We start from the raw sequence: 19,561 nt of genomic DNA, 5'->3' as shown, positions 1-19,561 counted from the left end.
CATTCCTGCCACTTTTAGCAACAAAACTGGAAGTTTTCCGAGTTGATTGAGTTCTGCTTTCAATCATCAGAATCTTTCATTCGTGGATTGGAAACCATCAACCATTTTTACACAACTACTGGTTTCTCCTAAACCTTATGCGAGTGCTTTTATGGGGACAACTGGTATTGATGTAACGTTACATAGAGCACGCTTTGCACTTTTTGATCAGCATTAATGTTTTCTCTGGTCTCAACAACCAATCAAATGCTTTCAACTGGTGGCCTGAAGCTAGGTTTTATTGCAATGGATCTTAGCCTGTGTTGCCTCTGTGTCATATTCAATTAACTAGCAAGCCTAACTGAGAGATGTGACGTGCTTTCATATGTGAATTATATTGTATAAATGGATAAATATGTAGTCATGCCTATAATAGGCTATAATAAACTAAAGCCTAGAAGAATAAGATACTGCCATATGTGGTAGCCAGAACTTCAGTGCTCATTCTATACAGCTTGCATGTTACAAGGAGCAGTTCCAAACCTGCATTGCCATGGTAACCTTCTTGACCTTTCACCCAGGGTCTTCGTACACCTGTCAGCAAGTCACAACTGCTCCCTGGGAGCCCTGCCCCCCTTACTCCATGACCGTTTATGCCACAGCACTTAAAAATGGCAGGATGCAAAATTAGCATCTTCTTTTTACGAGAATACCTTCACATGGGTGTCTTTTTAGCCAGCTTGTAATGCAAGCAAATGTATTTGTATGCGTCCAGATAGACAGTTACAGATGAGGACAAAGGAGGTGGCACAGTCGGTAGTGCTTTGGCCTCACAGCTAGAAGGTCCTGGGTTCGATTCCCGCTGTGTCCTCTCCTCCGCGTCATCAGTGCCCATACCCGAGGCGGGGTTGACGAAAGGACCTTTCTGTGTGAAGTTTGCATGTTCTCCCCGTGTCCCCTAGGGCAGGTACCCTCACAAAAAACATGCAGTAATCCTGGTCTCTAAACTGCCTCCCCATGGCCAGCCGGGGCACCTGATGGAGGGGAAAGGAACTGGTTGGAATAACGTGTTCCTTCCACTCGCTATGTACAAACAAGGAAACTCCTGGTTGGAGCAACTTGGACACTCATGCATGAATGAAGCATGAGTTCAAGTCCGTTGCTCTCCCCAGGTTGGCGGAGGGTGTGTAGAGCTCAGGATCACATTAGATAATTGACACATGAGTGAAAAATGGGTTACAAAATAGTGGGATAAAAAAGTATAATTCATTTCTTTTTACAATTGAGTGTTTATAATATACCAAGCACACTTTGCATATCAGGTGTGCAAACACAAACATATGCACACAATGTAAATACTATAAGTACTGTATACACACATGTACTGTATACACACATGGATAACATTAAGTAGAAACCATCCACAGAGCTCTTTCAAGCGCCTCAAAGTGTGCTATGTATGATGTATACTTTGTGCCGTTACCAAAGAATATAAAAACCAAATAGCTTGACTCTTGTGTCTCGTGAAAATCTTAAATCTTGTCACACTATGCAACGAAATAACTTGTGTGAGCCTGCATATGCCGGGGCAACGTTACTGCTAGGAGATACTGATAGGAACAAGATACTAACAGTAATGATATGATAAAGATGCAAAAAGCACACAAGAAGGTGTGAGCAGGTATCAATATACTGGGGAGTGGGGACACAATTGGCTGCTACAGAACAGAAGAACAATTGTGTGGTTGCCTTTAGCGTTCGACTCACAAGAAGTCTGCTGCTTTAAAAGTAACAAATTATACTCCGTAACAGCATGCCATCTATGGGACACGAGGGACAACAATTGTTTCTCCTGGACAATCAATGTATTATTTCTTCTCAGGTTTTCTTAGGGATGCACGCCCTCCACTCCCCTCTGATAATATGCTGTTACCCACCCCCTGGTTACAGAGGGAAGGACAAAGGGGAACTCATCGCCTGCAGAAATGAATCCAGGAGATTTCTTTCCCCCTCTTCCGTACAGCTTTTGAAGTTTTATAGTCCTACAGCTCCACTGTGAATCAGAGGGCAAGGCCCAAAAACACATGGGTTGCATCAGACAACTATAGGATCATATCAGTCTACGACAAGACAGTCACGTACGCTCACACGTACGCTTTAATGGCAATTAATCACATTTCTCAAGGATGTTGCCTCATCACTTTCACTAGTGCAATTTCAATCTATACATCATGTTTAATATCCAAGAACATGTGTTTTCAGGCCCAGCGCCAGGAAATAAACACTTGGTGACAGTGAAGGCCATTCACATTACGCTGACCTCAACTCCACAAAGCCCCCCGCGCGGCCCCCAGCTGCCTCCACTCACACATTGCCCTGCATGCTATTCAGGCCCGTTGGGCGAATGCCCTAAAGGTTCTCTCCTCGTTCAATAAGATTCCTGTCCATTCCAGCCAGGGTTTCCATGTCTCTCCAAACACAGAGAGACCAAGCCAAAAGAAAGTCCACCAGAGAGAACTCCCATCTGCATCCCCATCCATTCTCAGGGCCTGGACATGAGCAAACAGCTTGCTTTCACCACCCTGGCAACCCATTTCACCTCGCAATGACAGCCCCTTTTGAGTCAGTCTACACTGGACCACAGCTCAGACTGCACACCCAATATCTTCTCATGAATCGAGGGAGATAAACGTTTTGGTGGCCGCACACAGAGAGAGACTTCCTAACTCTTTGTGACGCTGGCATCCTAAACCCTATGAGAAGCTAGGCGATACTGACAGGAGGAAGCCCCTCTGTCTGAATAGCGGGCTGATCTATGGACCACAGTGGTTTGGAAAACAAGGCATTTAAATGGCATGCACTGAACCAGGGGGCGGCAAGGATATATTTAGTGTTTGCATATGGTAATCATTGGCCAGAAAAAAGAGAAAATGCCTGGCCCATTTAAAAAGGTCAATAGCCCTTTATGTGGCTTGTTAAAATAACATCTTTAAGATCTTGAGATAAACATGCATACAAATAAGTGCGGTTTAAAACCAATATATTTTTATCATCAATATATCCATCCCATAACTTTTAATGTTTTCTTGAGAGGCACTTTTTGAAGATACTGCCAAGTAATTGTTTTCTCTATTTCCTCATTTCATCATTGTAAACTAACTATATTTCCATGTGTTGATTTTTGAAAATAGAAAATAAATTGTGCAATTTGGCAAAGCTAATTACACGCATACAAAAAAAGGTTCTTTTTAGATGCTGCCTCCTGCTCGGTTCAAAGTGTTATTCCTCCTTCAATTACATGTCACCCAAACACAGAGCAAAGCGATGGGAAAGTTCACTCCTCAATTGGGGAGTTTGCTTGGACAGATTGGACAAATATTTCCTTTGTGTGGTTGTCTCCTCGCCTCTGTTCGGCTCTGACAACCACAGAAGAGGGACTAACAATCCAGACTGCATTGCATTGTGGGGTGGGTGGCTGATCCATCCAAGATACATGGCTGCCTGACCAGCTGCCTCCATGTTTATCCTCCACCTCTTTGCTTAGGTATCAATTAGATAGGCTTACAGGGGAAAGGAGTCCGTTAGATTGCTACAGACAGCATTCAGAGCTCTAATTTGAAAGATTGCATGCCGTGTAGCGATTACACGACGTTTCCCCCACGATTTGACCCATTAGAGATCTACTGTACTTGCAAAGATAAAATAAAATAAAATAATAAATGTAGTTAAGCCTATACTGCCGTATGGCGTTTTATCAATGTTTCACTCATGTAAAGTAACTAAGTACATTTACACAAATACTGTACTACAATTTTTTGGTATTTTTTTACTTTACTGGAGTATTTCCAATTTTCAGTATACTTTTACTCCACTACATCTGAAGCATCTTTTTTTTAAACTCCGCTACAATTATTTGAAAACTTATACTATTTACTATATACTATTTTGTCCATTTGGAAATAGCCAAATCTATATGCTAATGCTACGCATAGTGAGCTTGAAGATCGCTATTTGTTGATTTTTTTAATACATTTGCAAACTTGTGAAATGAGACATTCTGCATAATGAGTACTTTCTACTTTTGGTACTTTAAGTACATTTTGATGCCCATACTTTTGTACTTTTACTTATACAGTACATTTTAAATTCCAAACTATTACTGTACTTGTAACAGAGTATTTCTAGTTTACAGTATTGGTACTTTTACTTAGTGTTTTTCTCCACCAATGGACGGATCGGTTTGGCACCATATGGAGCCATGTGCGAAAAAGCAATGTAACTGCACACCAACTGCAAGGACAAACAGCAGCCCGGACCACATGCTCCTGTAAATCAAACCCCGACTACTCTTCCACCTCAACTTCTGACCCTTGGAGGCCAAAGGCTAGGTGATACCAGTGAGCAACGAATGATCTCTTCATAATAAGTCTCGGATCTCAACGTGTTGGTAAAGCACCAGCACAAAGCAGGGGATGTTTTTTTTAATTAGGCTAAATAAACAAACTAAAAAAGAACCATTTTACAGATGCTCAACATTAGCCTCGCATGGGTTCTGTAATTCACCCTGAAATTACTGTGAGCTGTTTTTGTCAACAGCCAAGAAAAGTAACTGTCCATAATATATCATAATAACTTAAGTGATATAAGCCTACTGTATGTTGTACTATATGGGGGGGTTCGTGCAATCTACTGTCATTAGCACGCTTGAAGAGGACAGAAAGAAAGAAATACGAGAACTTGCCTACTTATTGTCACATCAAATTATGGGCTTCATAAACAGTAATATGGTAGGAAAGCAAAATGCATTGTTTTACTGACATAGTGCCGAAAACACCCCCAACAAGGAAGCTGCTATGATGATTTATTCACCATTGCAAAAGTATAAAACGTTTCCAGTTTGTAAGTACTATGGCATGATAAATCATTCAGATTATTTTAGAGGGAAAAGAGGGGTTGGAAGGACAAATCTGTTCATCTTTCCTAATGTGACTCTAAATCAGCTCCAGCAACTCTGCCCACAGGCACAGTAAACCTCTGCAGTTCTTAGAATACTGTTTCAGTCTATTGCAAATGGAAGAAATAAACAGGTATCACACCACCAACCTTGAAGCTAATGAAGCAGCACAGTATTTATGAATCAAAAGAAATAGGTTCATACAACTAGCTACAGTTACATAATGTAGGTAAGGTAGGATAACGCCGGTAGCTAGAGGTAGCAGAGAAGAACGGACTGAATCCCAGAAGGCTAATATATCCTGTGGCCATTCTTGGCCACAGGATATATTAGCCTTCTTTGTGGAATGTGGTAGATTTTTTTTCTTTCCCCGGCAGATGACCCAGGTTTGAATTAGTGCTGCTCACTCGTCTCATTTGCTGCACTTGAGAGTCAGATAAAAAATACAAATACAGACACAGTACTGTAGATACAACAACAGCATGGAGAGAAGACACCAGAGTCAAAGCAATACATCAGTAAATTGGCAAGAGAAAGATATATCAACAGAAAATGCACAATGGGATTCACCTTTGAATATAAAATAAAATATAAAACATACAAAATAATTATCTGTGTTACTACTACTGTAATATCAACATGTGGTGTGCTGTGCTGTGCTGTCTCGCTCTCCTACATGAACACATTTACATTGGGAAGCACGCACACACACGGTTGCTGTGACACTACACACACAGTCCCACTATGCCAAGGAAGAAATGCCACTCTACATTTTTTCAAATCGGCCACATGTTGGCGCAATAACATGCTTGGCATATTCTTATTCCCTTGGATTCCTTGGTGCTTTACGGAACATAAAAATAAATCTACGCACCGTTATCCACGTGCTGCGTTTTCTAAATGTTTTTCTTTTTTGCAGCTTTTTTTTTCTTACATTTTGAAATGTACAGTTTTTTTTAACTGTCAATTTCACATTGAGGTGCCCACGTTTTGCTGCCCACTGGACTGTATCTGTCTGGGGGTACAGGGCCTTTCACATACAAATGGGCCAAACCCTCAAAAGGGGCCTTTTTACCCCTAGTTTTAGGAATTTATAAAGATTTGCCAATATGTAGATTTGCCAATATGTATTAATTAGTTAGTGAACAAGTCACATACACTAGTGTCAAAAATGTTTGCCCCCCACAAATAGATGAATAGTAAGTAGGTAGAGCTTTACATTTTCATACTCATAAGACCAAGCAAAAAGTACTGTATATCTGATTGATTGATCGATTTCACCTGATCCAATATATATATTTCAGTAGATATTGAGAGATCACAGCAAAATGTTCTGTATCTGTGGGTTTTGCACTCTTCAGCAGAGACCAGACATACCATTTATTACAGAAAGTAGGAGATTAATGACCAGGGCTGGGCTAGGGCTCGACACGAGGGGGTTCTGTCATCAGAAACATTACATGACTGGGCGTCAGCTCCACTCAGCCATGTTGTCTGTGCCCTCTTGTGGAAGGCTGGCACAGTTCATCCTCCGGCCACTTTCCCTTCCTCAGTCTGACTCTCTCTGTCGGGTCTGGGGCACAGAGTGCACAGCTGCTGGCAAGCTACTGCTCTCAACAATCATTCTAACCCATCATTTTCTAGTCCCTCTTCTCTCCGTGCTCACTCAAAGCTTCTGGCAAGGCCCGGCCCAGCCCCAGAGCACCTCTCGTCTCAACTTTATGGAAATGTATTAGAGAAAATAATATCAGCCCCAGAGCCCTCATTGTTTTTTAAAGAGCTTAAAAGACCCTTAAACTGCAGTGTGCTATGTCCATAAACTCATTTTCAACTGTGAGCTAACCCGCCAGGGCCGTTACTGACATCATGGAGCAACCTTGAAAACATTCTGTTATCAACGAACTCTCCCCCAGCAATACGCCTGCTTTGCTTACAGTGAGGCAGAGTGTGACATTAATATCACAAAGTCACCGAGGGGGAATTTACAGGCAGCTTCTGTCCCATTGAGATGATGCAAGAGAAGCAGGATGATTCAAAGTGCCTGTCCCGTAATAGGAACCATTTGGTGGAAGGGGCGAGTGCAGAGCAGCCAATGCACAGAAGTCATCCACTTCAATCTTCAACAAATCTCCTTGCAATAAAACAGTTTATGGCTCATATTGAATGCCAGGGCGGAATAACTCGATAATTGCCTCTTTTAGGTCGTTCTTGGAAACGTAAGAGTTCCCAACGAATGGATTAACATGCCGTTATTAGTAAAGAGGTACTGTAGACTTGTAGAACTGAAAACTGAATTTAAACAAGATATATAATGGTAAAACAACACAGAACTAGTTGCTATAAACAGTATTGTCTGGGTTGGTATGACAGGCAACATTCTTTGGGCCTTGGCAAAGGCTTTTGACAACAGGTAATAAAGAGTATACATGAATGATCACGCTATACCCCTTAGTGACAATGTTTTTACTAAGCTGACGCACGAGTGAGGTAAGATGCCCGCGTCGGGTGCCAGAAAGAGGTGTCTCCCTCCTGTCTAATAAATCCACTTAATTATCATGTCCTCTCTTGCACTGGCGCTGATGAGGTCATGTACCATTATGCTTGCCTGCACACCTACAATGCACAGTGAAATCTTCAATGTAATTTATCTCTGTGGGTTGGGTCCGAAAGGGTGCATTTTTAACTCACAGAGAAGATGAATGAACACTCAGGATTTTTCCGTGTACAGTTTGTGTGCTACTTTAGAGAATTACAGCAATATATGAGGTTTTGTGTGCTACTTTAGAGAATTACAGCAATATATGAGGTTTTTGGCCATTGCTCTCCCGGTCTTCATGGTCCCCATGTTTAAGGCAGAACAAACTCTGTGGTTGTATTGTGGTTCCAAATCAGGGAGATGGGGTTAACCTACCTTCTTTGTAGCTTCTCAGCAGAGCGGTTTCTTCTATTAAAGTCATTGTTTTGCTCCTGTGGCTCTGATGTGACCTGTTGAAGTTATCAAAGATAGTACATTTGTGAATAAAACATTACATTTACAACCTTTCATACTGTAGATTGAAATGAGACTAAATCTGGGAAGATATTTAAGATTTCCTTCAGGTGGTTACAGTAAAACAAATGAAGTTAAGACAGCTGTTATAGACCTTTCAGGCCCATTCCTAGTTCAAGGAAATAAAACAGAAAATCAGAAACCGGAAAACACTGAATTCATTCTAGCTCTTAAAATTGCTGTCAAGAGGAAGGGGGATACAAACTCCACCAGAGTCCCACTGCACAGATACTCTCAACATCTTAAGCAAGGGATGACATCCTAACTCACAACCATAAATGTGACTTGTCTAAGTTCGGGTCCATCCATCACAACTCCACATCAGCAGAGCTACAGCTAATCTACCGCGAGGCCCAAATAATTCCGCTTCCCCAATGCGTTGCTGGGAAATTGACATCAGACTTTTGGCAGCGTTTCTCATCATCTCCGATGAGGAGAAACGGCGTCATTTTAGTGATTGGGGAGGCAGAGGACCAAACACTTCCAATGTTTCTCACATAGCGGTAATTAATCTGTCCTCCCTCATTTCCCCTCCGACGACCCCAAATGTGGCCCAGAACCACGATCAAGTGACAATGAAGCTGGAGTTAATTATGGGTATTATTTGGGTAAAAAAGGCCCCCCCATCAAGTCGTAGCATGACAAGGCCAATGATACGCAATGTCTCCAGCAGGAGAGAGAGAGCCGAAGGTGTGAAGCAGCTGAGAGAGCCTCCCACGCAGTCTCTGGTGTTAATTCACACATCACGTTCTCTGGTTTCATCATGAGATCCATTGGAGGGTATTAAACAAGAGCAGATCGGTCAGCTCCTCCCCTCCCTGTTGGCTAGTAACTGTATCACAGTTCAGCTCAACTCCACCCTTCATCTCCATGCGGTCATTGGAACGAAGACGGAACAACAGAACTCTGTAAATGACCGTCCCCAGCCAAATCAAATGTTTAAACAGTCCTCACAATGTATCCCTGCTTTGTGTGCTACGAGATACTTGTGCAAACTACAGATAACCTTTTGAAGAGGCAAGTTCATTGTGAAAGAATACAATGGAATACAGACATTAGAAAACATTCAAATGGCCCAGGCCGTAGCGTAACGGTCTGGGCACCGGACTGGTGATCCAGTCGCGGTGTGCCGCGGGTTCGACTCCCGGACCCGACACGGCCTTTACCGCATGTCATCCCCCCATCTCTCTCCCGTTTCCTGTCAGCCTACTTTCTATCCCTTAAAAAACCAATAAAGGCGTAAGCCACAAAAAAATATCTTAAAAAAAAAAAAGAAAACATTCAAATACTTTCTTATGCACAGGGCAGGCACAGCTGACATAATTTTAATAAAGGCTACAAAAAAGGCACTAAATGCAGCTGACATAAATACATTGTAATTCCAAGTAAATTAAGTAATAATATTGGCTGGTTTTCCCACGTAGCTTGCACAGGTGTGCAGCGCATGTGCACATGCCCTCTAGGCCGCACACAGAAGCCTGCATGTGTGCTGCCTCAGCCAATCTGGCACTATGTCCTTTTGGGGAAACGCGATCATAGAAGGCTAGATGGCTCACCCACGCTGCTGGCCAATGGAGAGCGAAGTCGCTATGTGGCAGCCATCTTACTTTGGGGCAGCATAACATTGTGTCTATGGGGCATGTACTTTTTAAATAACCATAACTTACTCAATTTTCAACCGATTTTCAAACGGTTTAGTTTGTTATAAATGTCAGAGACGTATATGCATACTTATCTGCTTAATGTTATTTTTTCATATGAACGTCATATAAAAGCATTTAAGTCATAAACCAAAACGTTTGTAAATCCGGCAAGATTTAAGCGAGTTTAGTATTTTAGTTTGAGCTGCCATAGAACATACTGTACTGTAGCCCCGAGGCAAGATGGCCACTGTGGTGAACTACGTCGGAGACTCCGCCTTGAGCCATCTAGCCTTTATATAGGTCTATGAACGCGACAACATAGACATCCTAGACTAGAGCACAGCCATACGTGTCCTCATTGCGCACGTAAGGCCTTCCGCATGAATACTTATTAATAATATCTAGAAACAAAATCGTTTCCCTAAATCCTGTCGACCTGTGGCAGTAGTGACACCATTCGTACATTCTGGGATGGATTGGGCCAAATCGTGAACGTGCTGTGCCATTGACTATCACGTATGAAACATACGAGCGTTCACGTGTTAAGCCCCAATAACATGAACGTGCGCAATGATTGTCAACGGACCAGTTCTGGCTCGAGCTGCAATGCCAAATTCGGCCACTATGTCCATTTCGCCTTAATATATACTCTAAGGCTCCAACCCATACTGCTCCCAGGGTGCCGTCTACATTCCGCCTCTCCGGTGGTCACCAGACTATACCTGGTTGTCACATAGTCTATTCCTATGAGTCACTGGGCTGTATTTTGCGTGTCTTAAGTACCAGGTCTTATTCCCTAACTTGAGTAAACTAAAGACCTGGAGGCGTGATCAATGCTCTTTGGCCAGTCAGAATAGCCAAATGGCATTGATCACGCCTCCAGGTCTTTAGTTTACTCAAGTTAGGGAATAAGACCTGGTACTTAAGACACGCAAAATACAGCCCACTGTCTCTAAATGTTATGATGAATTGAACATGGTGGACCCTATTGTAAACAATTAACAGTTAACAATTTTGTATTGAGTTGTGCTTGAAACGTACTGTAATTCCCCAATCTGTTAATAAATACTTCAATCAATCAAGAGACTCACCAGTCACCATGCTCTCTCTCTCTCTCTCTCTGTCTGTACAAAGAATCACAAAAGAGACGAGTGGGACTGCTGAACTTTTTACTTGCGCAGGAAAATAATTGCATCTCTCTCTCTCTCTCTCTCTCTGACAAAAACAAGCAAGATAGGATATTTCAACAAGATGTCTGGAGCTCTGCTAATCCCTTAATCACTGAGTAATAATGATATATATCTAGAATCTAGATCATGAAAAAAGGGGGGAAAGCAAGGGTGTGTGTTGCCAATACAACAGGCTTAAAGCTATAGTTAATTGTCAGCATTATTTTATTGACAGGTCAGGCCGCCCTGGTGGCCTACACAGCACACTTGTAAGCCTTATAAGGAAAGTTGCGTGGCACATCTAGCAATGTTTTTGGCTGCGGACAAATTTCCATTATGCAGCCATTCAGTTGCAAAAAAACAACAAAAAGAATAATAATTTGGGGACGACCCCCCATAATAATTTCGGGACCTCCCCCAGGTTGAGAACCCCTGTAATTGGTCCTCACTAATGATCATGACAAAATACCACCATCTTTTTTCTACTCGGTCTGTGTCTCATAGAAGGGCTGTGGGCAGTTCAGAAACCTGTCCACGGGTGGATTAAAAAACAAATATATATATATATATATATATATATATATATATATATATACACACACACATTTAGATTTTTATTATCGTGAGAACGATGGCTTCCATTTTTGCATTGCAACTTTTCAGGAATAGAAAGCCTGCAGATTAGCTTGGATTCCCCATCGACGATGGCACTGATGACCGGTTTATGAACTGCCCACAGCTCTCCTATAGAGCACTTTCAGTAGAGGGCGCCAGTACACAGGTTCATGTATTTTTTTATTTCCATTGAAATCCCCACAGGGGGATTTTAGTTCGCTTTATATAAGAACTGTGTTTGAAAAATAAACCGATCATGCGTCGTTAATGATGTCCATTCATATTTGATACAGGTCATACAGCCAGTTTCTGGAGAATTAAGAATTAATTTGGCCGCAATGTTGTTGCTAATATACGTCACGCCCAGCTGTCAACACATTGGGTTCCTGAGATTCCTCGTTGACGTAAGCTCAGCTGGCGGTGACTCGACTTGTACTAACCACGAAACATTAAATATCAATAAAAAAAGATAATAAAAAATTAAAAATTAACATGTCAGTTTATGTTGTGCAACGGGCAGCTGCAGCCTCCCCGCCTACCTGGAAATGTAGTCTCTGGGTTGTTTGACTCATTTCTAGCGCTTATTGTGTTACTCTTTGGGTATATTTGTACATTTCCACCTTCAGTCGATGCTTCATATCCATATGAGTGAAAAGGCCGGGATGATGGGTTTATTTTTCAAACACAGTTCTTATATGAAGAGATCTAAAATCCCCCTATGGGGATTTCAATGCAAATAAAAAGTACATGAACCTGTGGACTGGCTCCCTCTACTGACAGTGACGTCAGGACTTCGGTGCTCTATGAGACACAGACTGAGTAGGAAAAAGATGGTGGTATTTTATCATGATCATTAGTGAGGACCAATTATATGAAGATGGTCCTTTAACTATTTCTCCTCTTCAATAATATAAATTATTTTGTACAACTGTAGGTATACTGTAGGTATAACTTATAAGGATCGTGGAATGAACAACACAGCTACTGTAAACAAGTGTGGATATATTGTGCTCTTAATATTTCTAGCCAAGTTTACAAATTAATTATGGAAACCAATTGCAATCTCTGATTAATTTATGTATGTTCAGCTTCCATCCACAAAAGTAGATGGAAAGGAAACAGTATGCCTTTTTTGCGACAGTAGGTCGCAGATTACTATGAAAACCTGCAAAACCTGTCAGGTCACACTTCCATATATGGTTGTTAGCCCATCACACCTTGTGACATGTCACACTACCATATATGGTTGACGCTCCATATATGGTCATCTCCATATATGAAGATCACAACACTGAACTCATCAAACCCTGGATAGCCATACATGGAGAAGACTGGATCATCACCTAGATCTGCATATATGGAGCCTGCCAGCAACTCTACATCTGACCTCAAACATCAAACCCTTAGATCTCCATATATTGAGCTGACCTGTTCTGACATTCCATATGTTGATCTGACACTAATCAAACCCTGTACACTCAACACGCTCCATATATGGCCAGACTTCATCAAACCCTATACACTCAAGACACTGCCCGCTGACAGCCTTAGATCTCCATATATAAAGCTGACCTGTTCCGACATTCCATTTGTTGATCTGACCCCCCATCATGCCAAAGCGGCAGTGCGCGCCCAGCAGTCTGCCGTACATCACCCAGGCGGATGTGTGCACGCCCTTAGGACGCACGCGCACGCACACACGCACACACACACACACGCACGTTTTAATAGTGAAAATTGCTTTGAGCTTGTAGATCAGCATTTTCTCACTATCCTATATTAAAATTGGCTAATAGGAGGGCAGACGGACAGACCTCTGACGTCACTCTGACACAGCCATAACCATAATGGGCACAAAAGGGGGCATGATTATATGGGCATATACTGATGACCTCAGTGATCTCCAAATATGGCCAAGGACAAGGGACAAGGGAGGACAAACCGATACAGAGATCTGGTTCATAATGATGACAAGTTTGGGTCCCCATGTGAAACCAAATGTGTCTTTCGGAAAATGTTTGAGAAACCCCTGTGCTAGAATCTTCAGGGAGGGATTGCTGAGGTGGAGCACCACACCTACAGTCAGAAAGAAACCTGAAGTTGCCCAGCCTGTTTTCGTTCCCGGATTTCCCTAGTGCCCACCCTTCCAAGGTGCCTGTTCTGTTTCGCTGCCTAGTTTTCTGGGGAAGACTAGTGCCCACTCCACGCATCCATACTGGATGTTTACCAACTATTACCATGTTGAGGCAAGATGGAGTCCAGGTGACTGACAATCAGGTTAAGTAAATAATCCTCTTGTTACAAAAGGTCTGTATGTAATCACAAGTTCCTGGCATCCCACACCTGACCACAAACGTTTCATCTTGGAAAACTTGGCCATCTAACCATCCCACAAGAATTCATCTGCAGAGGGAGACGAGTGGCAGCACATTGATGCATTCACTGTGAGGTGATTCCAATTATCATGTGCCAGGATATTTATGACTCGACTCCTCTCTCAGTGTTGTGCGTTGGCTGTAGTGAATCAGGATAGAAACCATGACTTTGTGTAGCATCTGGATTTTGAAGGATACCCAGTGGAGAGTGGAGACGTGATGTGCTGGGGATTTGAGGCTTCCTGTTCTTCTTCTATCCACCAAACACCTGTTTTCTTTCCTTTTTTATCATCATTCTGATCTACGAATGCAAACTGTATGCATGCTTTTTGTTCTGTGCTTAACCACTCAAGCCCTTAATATTTTGACATTCGACAAACAGCGAAAATAGACATCTGCATTCTGCAAGCCCACAAAGCATCTGCTGTTATTTTTTTTAACGTTCTCTGGAAACTGTTTGAAAGTTTGTCTATAATGACATGCCCAAAATAGGGATGCCCATGCCAGGTTTAAAGTGGTTAACTGATGAAAAAACAAATCTGACTAGAAAATGACTCTATCAAAGATATAAAATTACAACAAGAGGCGAAGCAAAAACACTCTCAGACTCCAAAGCAAAATCCTACACAGTTCTTTTAGCAGCCGCTTTTGGCAGAAGTCTGTGATAAACGGGTGAAGGCACACAAACGACTGGTGGGCTGGCAAGAAAATTAGAATAAAGCGAAGCAGTGAGCGAGAGAATAATAAATCACAGCTTGAATAAAAAGCCATATGCAGACTCAATAAAGTCAGTGCAACTTTATATGTAAATGAAAATGAAGAAAAGAGCCACAATCTGGAGGATTCATTGGAGTTTTTTGGGCAAGCAGGACAGTGAAAACCACCAGTTCTGAAGGTGAAACGCAAGCCCAGAGTTGCTGCTGCGGTAGAGGTCTCCCCATGACCCTGAGGGGTCTTTAAGTGCAGGCGGGAGAGTTAAGAAGCTCTCACCATTTTTACAATAGGTATAAATATCATTATGTTAACCATGCCTTTGTCGCCTTGCCATAATATTTTCTTTCAATCCACTCCAGAGTCCAGACAGGGATAAAACACACACACACAGGCGCGCACAAATGAAAACATTTCCATGAGACGGCGCACCACAGGACCAAGCTTAGATCCTTGCGTTTGGAAGAATAATAAGGCTAATATGAGACCAATGATGGCCCTGAGAGAGGCACAGAGTTTGGGTGAGTCATCTGACCCAGGTCTGAGCCTCACCCACCACAACGCGCGCACGCACGCGCGCACAAGCACACACGCACACACACACACACACACACACACACACACACACACACACACACATACACACACCTTGAAAAATACGTGTCTGGAGACACTGACCACATCATGGTCAATGAGGCGAACCGTAAATTTGTCTGTGAAAGACAGAGGAGAGAGAAATATGAGGAAGCCTACCGTTCTCACTTAACGCTTGTCTCACATCAGCCTTGAGCTTTAACAAAGTACAGGCTATGCAGACACTCCAGAGACTCTCCAAGCCGTTCTATCAAACTTAGCACTGATCTGACAGGGAAACCTCACATTTAGGCAGAGATCACAACAGCATTCTAAATATCCATCCACACAACGTAATGCTTCTGGATGAACAGCGCTAAAAGTAAAAACTAATTTATGGTGTTCCAGGACCAGGGGGGATTGTTCAGACATAGCTGTATTGGACCCAGTATTTTAATCTGGGTGTGAGTTGGAGTTTCTCTCCAAGGGCTCAGCCATGTTCGTGACATTTATCATCCATCAAAGACAGAATCCATGGGCCTTGGGGGAGACCCAGGCAATTACCTAGACCACTGGTTCTCAACATGGGGTCCAGGGACCCCCAAGGGGTCCTCAATGGGGGTTCCAGAGTGTTGACAGCGAAATTATTGATAGTTACAGCAGGAACCAAAAGGGCCCATGGGTCTGTAACTCCGCCCTCAGAGATGAAGAGAGAGTGAGGATTTTACAGTGTGGGGTCTACCACCCCAGAGATAAATATCATATGGGGGTCTGGGGGTGATGTGATGTGGTGTGGTAGCCTAATGCTTATCAAATTGGATGTCCTTCAAATTAAAAATGAAAATGACTGACCTAAATTAATGTGACTACAAACCGTGGGTAGGGCCTATTTCCTTTGTAAAAGAAATAAATAGGTAAACGAAAAAAAAGTAAATGCAAGCAAAACACCTACACATTTAAAAGCCCTTAACCAATAATATGCATGCATAGAGCGAATACTGGACTACTCGCCCTGGTGCTTGCCCGTTTTTCCTCCCGGAATTTTCCCCAGTGAGGGGGATAACTTTGTAATATGCTATTGGCTGTTTGTATTCTTTTTGGAAAAATACAAAAAGATACTCCTGTGGAAAGGCTATATTATTTGACTTATATTTAACCTATAAACAATTTAGTATTATTTAGTATATGTAAGGTTTTGCCCCCTCAAATGGTACCTCGTCAGATAATCCCCACATAGCCTACAACAACTTCTGTGAACAGACTTCACTGTAGTAGCTTTTCATAAATTATATTTGTACTTAAACTGTTCTGCTGTCATGAAAGTTTATAGTTAGAGAAATTCAAATTCCAGCCGTCTGCTGTCCAGCCTCTCCCACCCCTCACTGGGGAAAATTCTGGGAGGAAAACAGAAACGGGGCGAGTAGTCTTGTTACCCATAGAGCGCCCCCTTTGACCTCCAAGGGCTCCAATATGCCACCTCAAAATTAATGTGACGTAGGACTACAGTTAGACATACACATACACATGCGTCCTTATTTTGTGGTCAGGTAAGGGTTACCTGCCAGGCCCATTATAGACTATAGACAAATAAAATGGAAAATATAGTACGTAGCTTAAGTTATGCAGCTGCATGAAATGAGTGCTTAAAGCAGTGTTGCTTTGGTTTGTCTTTGTCAGGCCGGGGGCCCGTACACCTTGCACAAGTTGCACAAACACAAAACATTCCAACAGCTAAGAATAGCCTACCTCAGGTACTTTCACAGAACTTCACACCGTATTCTTTTGCCAGTTCAGTCATGTCTTCCTCCTACCGTCGAGGTGATTAACAACACCGTTCAGCCGTTGGCAGGAATTAAGAGAAGAGGTGAATTGCGCGAGTTGTTGTTGCATGGTCATAATCTCACATCAACCACAACTGACGACGTAATGATAGAAATAGAGAACCACGGCGCGTGCGGCTCATAAATGTCTGCCCTGCCCAGTATTTATTTCCAGCCTAAAATGACGTTAATTTCCAATTGCTTTATCGTTCATGAACACAGTTAATATTAACCTACTCAAGCGGTCTAAATTGGTGGTTCTGGTTCTCAAGTGGGGTCGGTCCGGGGAGCTGGTATTCGGAGAACATTTCCTAGGGTGCGCTCGTTTTACACCGCCTACTACTAGTAGGGCGGGGCGAACGCGTCCGGCGACCCACAGGGGTGATTCCAGAATCTAGGCGGGGGTCCCCAGAAAAATGATTGATAGTTAGGAACCAAATGGACCCTACACTACATATATCTGTAAAAAGTTATTGTGTGTCCAACTAGAATTATGGGGTCCATATCCATATCATTCATATGGGCATGGCCTAGCTCTGGTCCATAGCTCTAATGAGTTTCATTTAGACGCATTAGATAGAGCTATGGAGCAGAGCTATGCCTAATAGTATATTTGTTTACAATTTGAGCTTAAATATACAGGCATATTGTTCGGCCTATACCAATTCAATCCACTAGAGTAGACTATGCCTACTCTATGAATTTTCAAACTGGTATAAAAACTGGTCAAACATTGGCCAAATAGTCAAATACCGTAATAGACTATAACTATAGCAGATCTACTTTCACATTTCTTGTCTGTGGGACAGAGTCAAACAGAATTGAATGCCTCAACTGCTATACAAGTGCTTGTCAGGATGAGGGGTCCCCACTCCCCAGTTAAAATATGATCATTTTGGGGGGTCACGGCCTGAAAAGGTTGAGAACCCTAAACCCCTGCCATACACAATGAATGGGACAGACTTTGTGAACTCAAAAGTTTATTTTAATGTTTAGGCTATACTTTAATGACCCAGAGTGAGCTTAATTATATGTGCTGCTAGCTGTGAACCAGAAAATGGACCCATTTCCCCAGAAAATACTCAGGGTGGTTACAGAAACAAGTTTTTTCCTTCTTGTCCAATTCGTTCTCAGTGGAGCTTTGCGTCAGTGTGACATCATACTGTAGATTGTGTGTGCGTGCGTCATTGCGTGTGCCCGTACACGCACGTGTGTGTGTGTGTGTGTGTGTGTGTGTGTGTGTGTGTGTGTGCGGGCGTGCTTCACTCGTTGTTGCAGGGGTGGGGAAACTCAGATTTCTGGCTAAAGTACAGAGCGAAGAAGCCCAATGGGAAATGCATTTCCTAAAGTTCAGAGTAAGTCAGCGTTTTTCTTGTTGGGACATTCAATTTGTTTTCACGTGAACATTAGAAACCAAGAAATGACCATATTAACCATCATTAAAGACAGCACAGGTCAAATGCCTAATTTAGTAAGTAGGTCAGCATCATTTCAAATTATCATAGGGTAGGTCAGTGATTCTTAAAGTGAAGTTTAGGGGGTTCCAGTGGGTCCCAGTTTGCTATTATAGCAACAAAACTGTTTAATAACCTAAACTTTCGAAAATAACTACTACTATTTTCAAAACATTTAGAAGATTGTCGAAAAACTGGGGGAGATTCGGACAATTTTTTATGTATTTTTAAAAACACAAATCTTCACTTATGATGGTCCCTTCCTTGCACTAAATATTTCCAAATGGGGGTCCGCTCCGCAGTCATATGCATATAGTATTTTGAGTGCATGGCTGCATGCACTGAGCTGGCATTTTCTGCCCAGTGGCTTGAAGTCTCTTCTAGGTTTCTCCACTCAATTCCAGAAGTACATCATGGCATTTCTTTCCCTTCCATCTCCCAGCCTGTAAAGGAGGGTGTCTGTGGGTGGAGTTCCCATTTAAGATGAGGATCACAGTAATGGTTTCTCAAAGCTGATTTATATTAGTCGTATGACAGGTGTTGCATGATGAAAATAGCAGATCACAGTCATAATGTGTCATGAGAATTTGACATGCAACACCGCTGTCTGATGGCGCATAATTGAAGGATTATCCGATATATTTTCCAAATAGCTTAGTGTTTGTGTAATGCTGTACACACAAACATGCACACATAAACAAGTCTGAGTATTCCATTACATATTCTTCTCACTGCAGTACATTTCAGAGGGAGAGAATGTTTAATGCAGAACTTCATATGGCTTCAAAGCATACCTCTGCTCCAGCAGAGATTTATTTGTGCTGTACGTCAGGTTAAATCCCACTATGTTCTATGTTCATGTCGTAAATTAAGACCCTGGGTCAGTTCGCTGACCACTGACGGTGGTCCGGATCTCCCAGTAAGCAAAGTGGTGTCGCCCATCTGTTCCTGGGTGGCCCTTGCAGCAGCTTTGAATGAGCCTGGCTCATAAAGCCAGCACAGTAAACATACTGTATGGGACTGGAGGCTTCCAACTCCAGGGATATGAATATGATATTAAGGATACAGTAGGGTGAAACTGAATCTCTTTGATTCCCGTGTGGCTGTGAGCTTTCACAGTATTCCCTGCACTGTATAATCAAAACATAATATTAAAGTTAAATAGAGTGATCATTTAACTCTGAAAGTGTAAATGTGGGAACATTCTTTAAACTTTCAG

This window comes from Protomyctophum parallelum (genome assembly GCF_964188405.1).
Source record: "Protomyctophum parallelum genome assembly, chromosome: 12".
NCBI classification, from domain to species: Eukaryota; Metazoa; Chordata; class Actinopteri; order Myctophiformes; family Myctophidae; genus Protomyctophum; species Protomyctophum parallelum.
The sequence above is the reverse complement of the archived record's forward strand: the minus strand, read 5'-3'. Positions refer to the sequence as shown.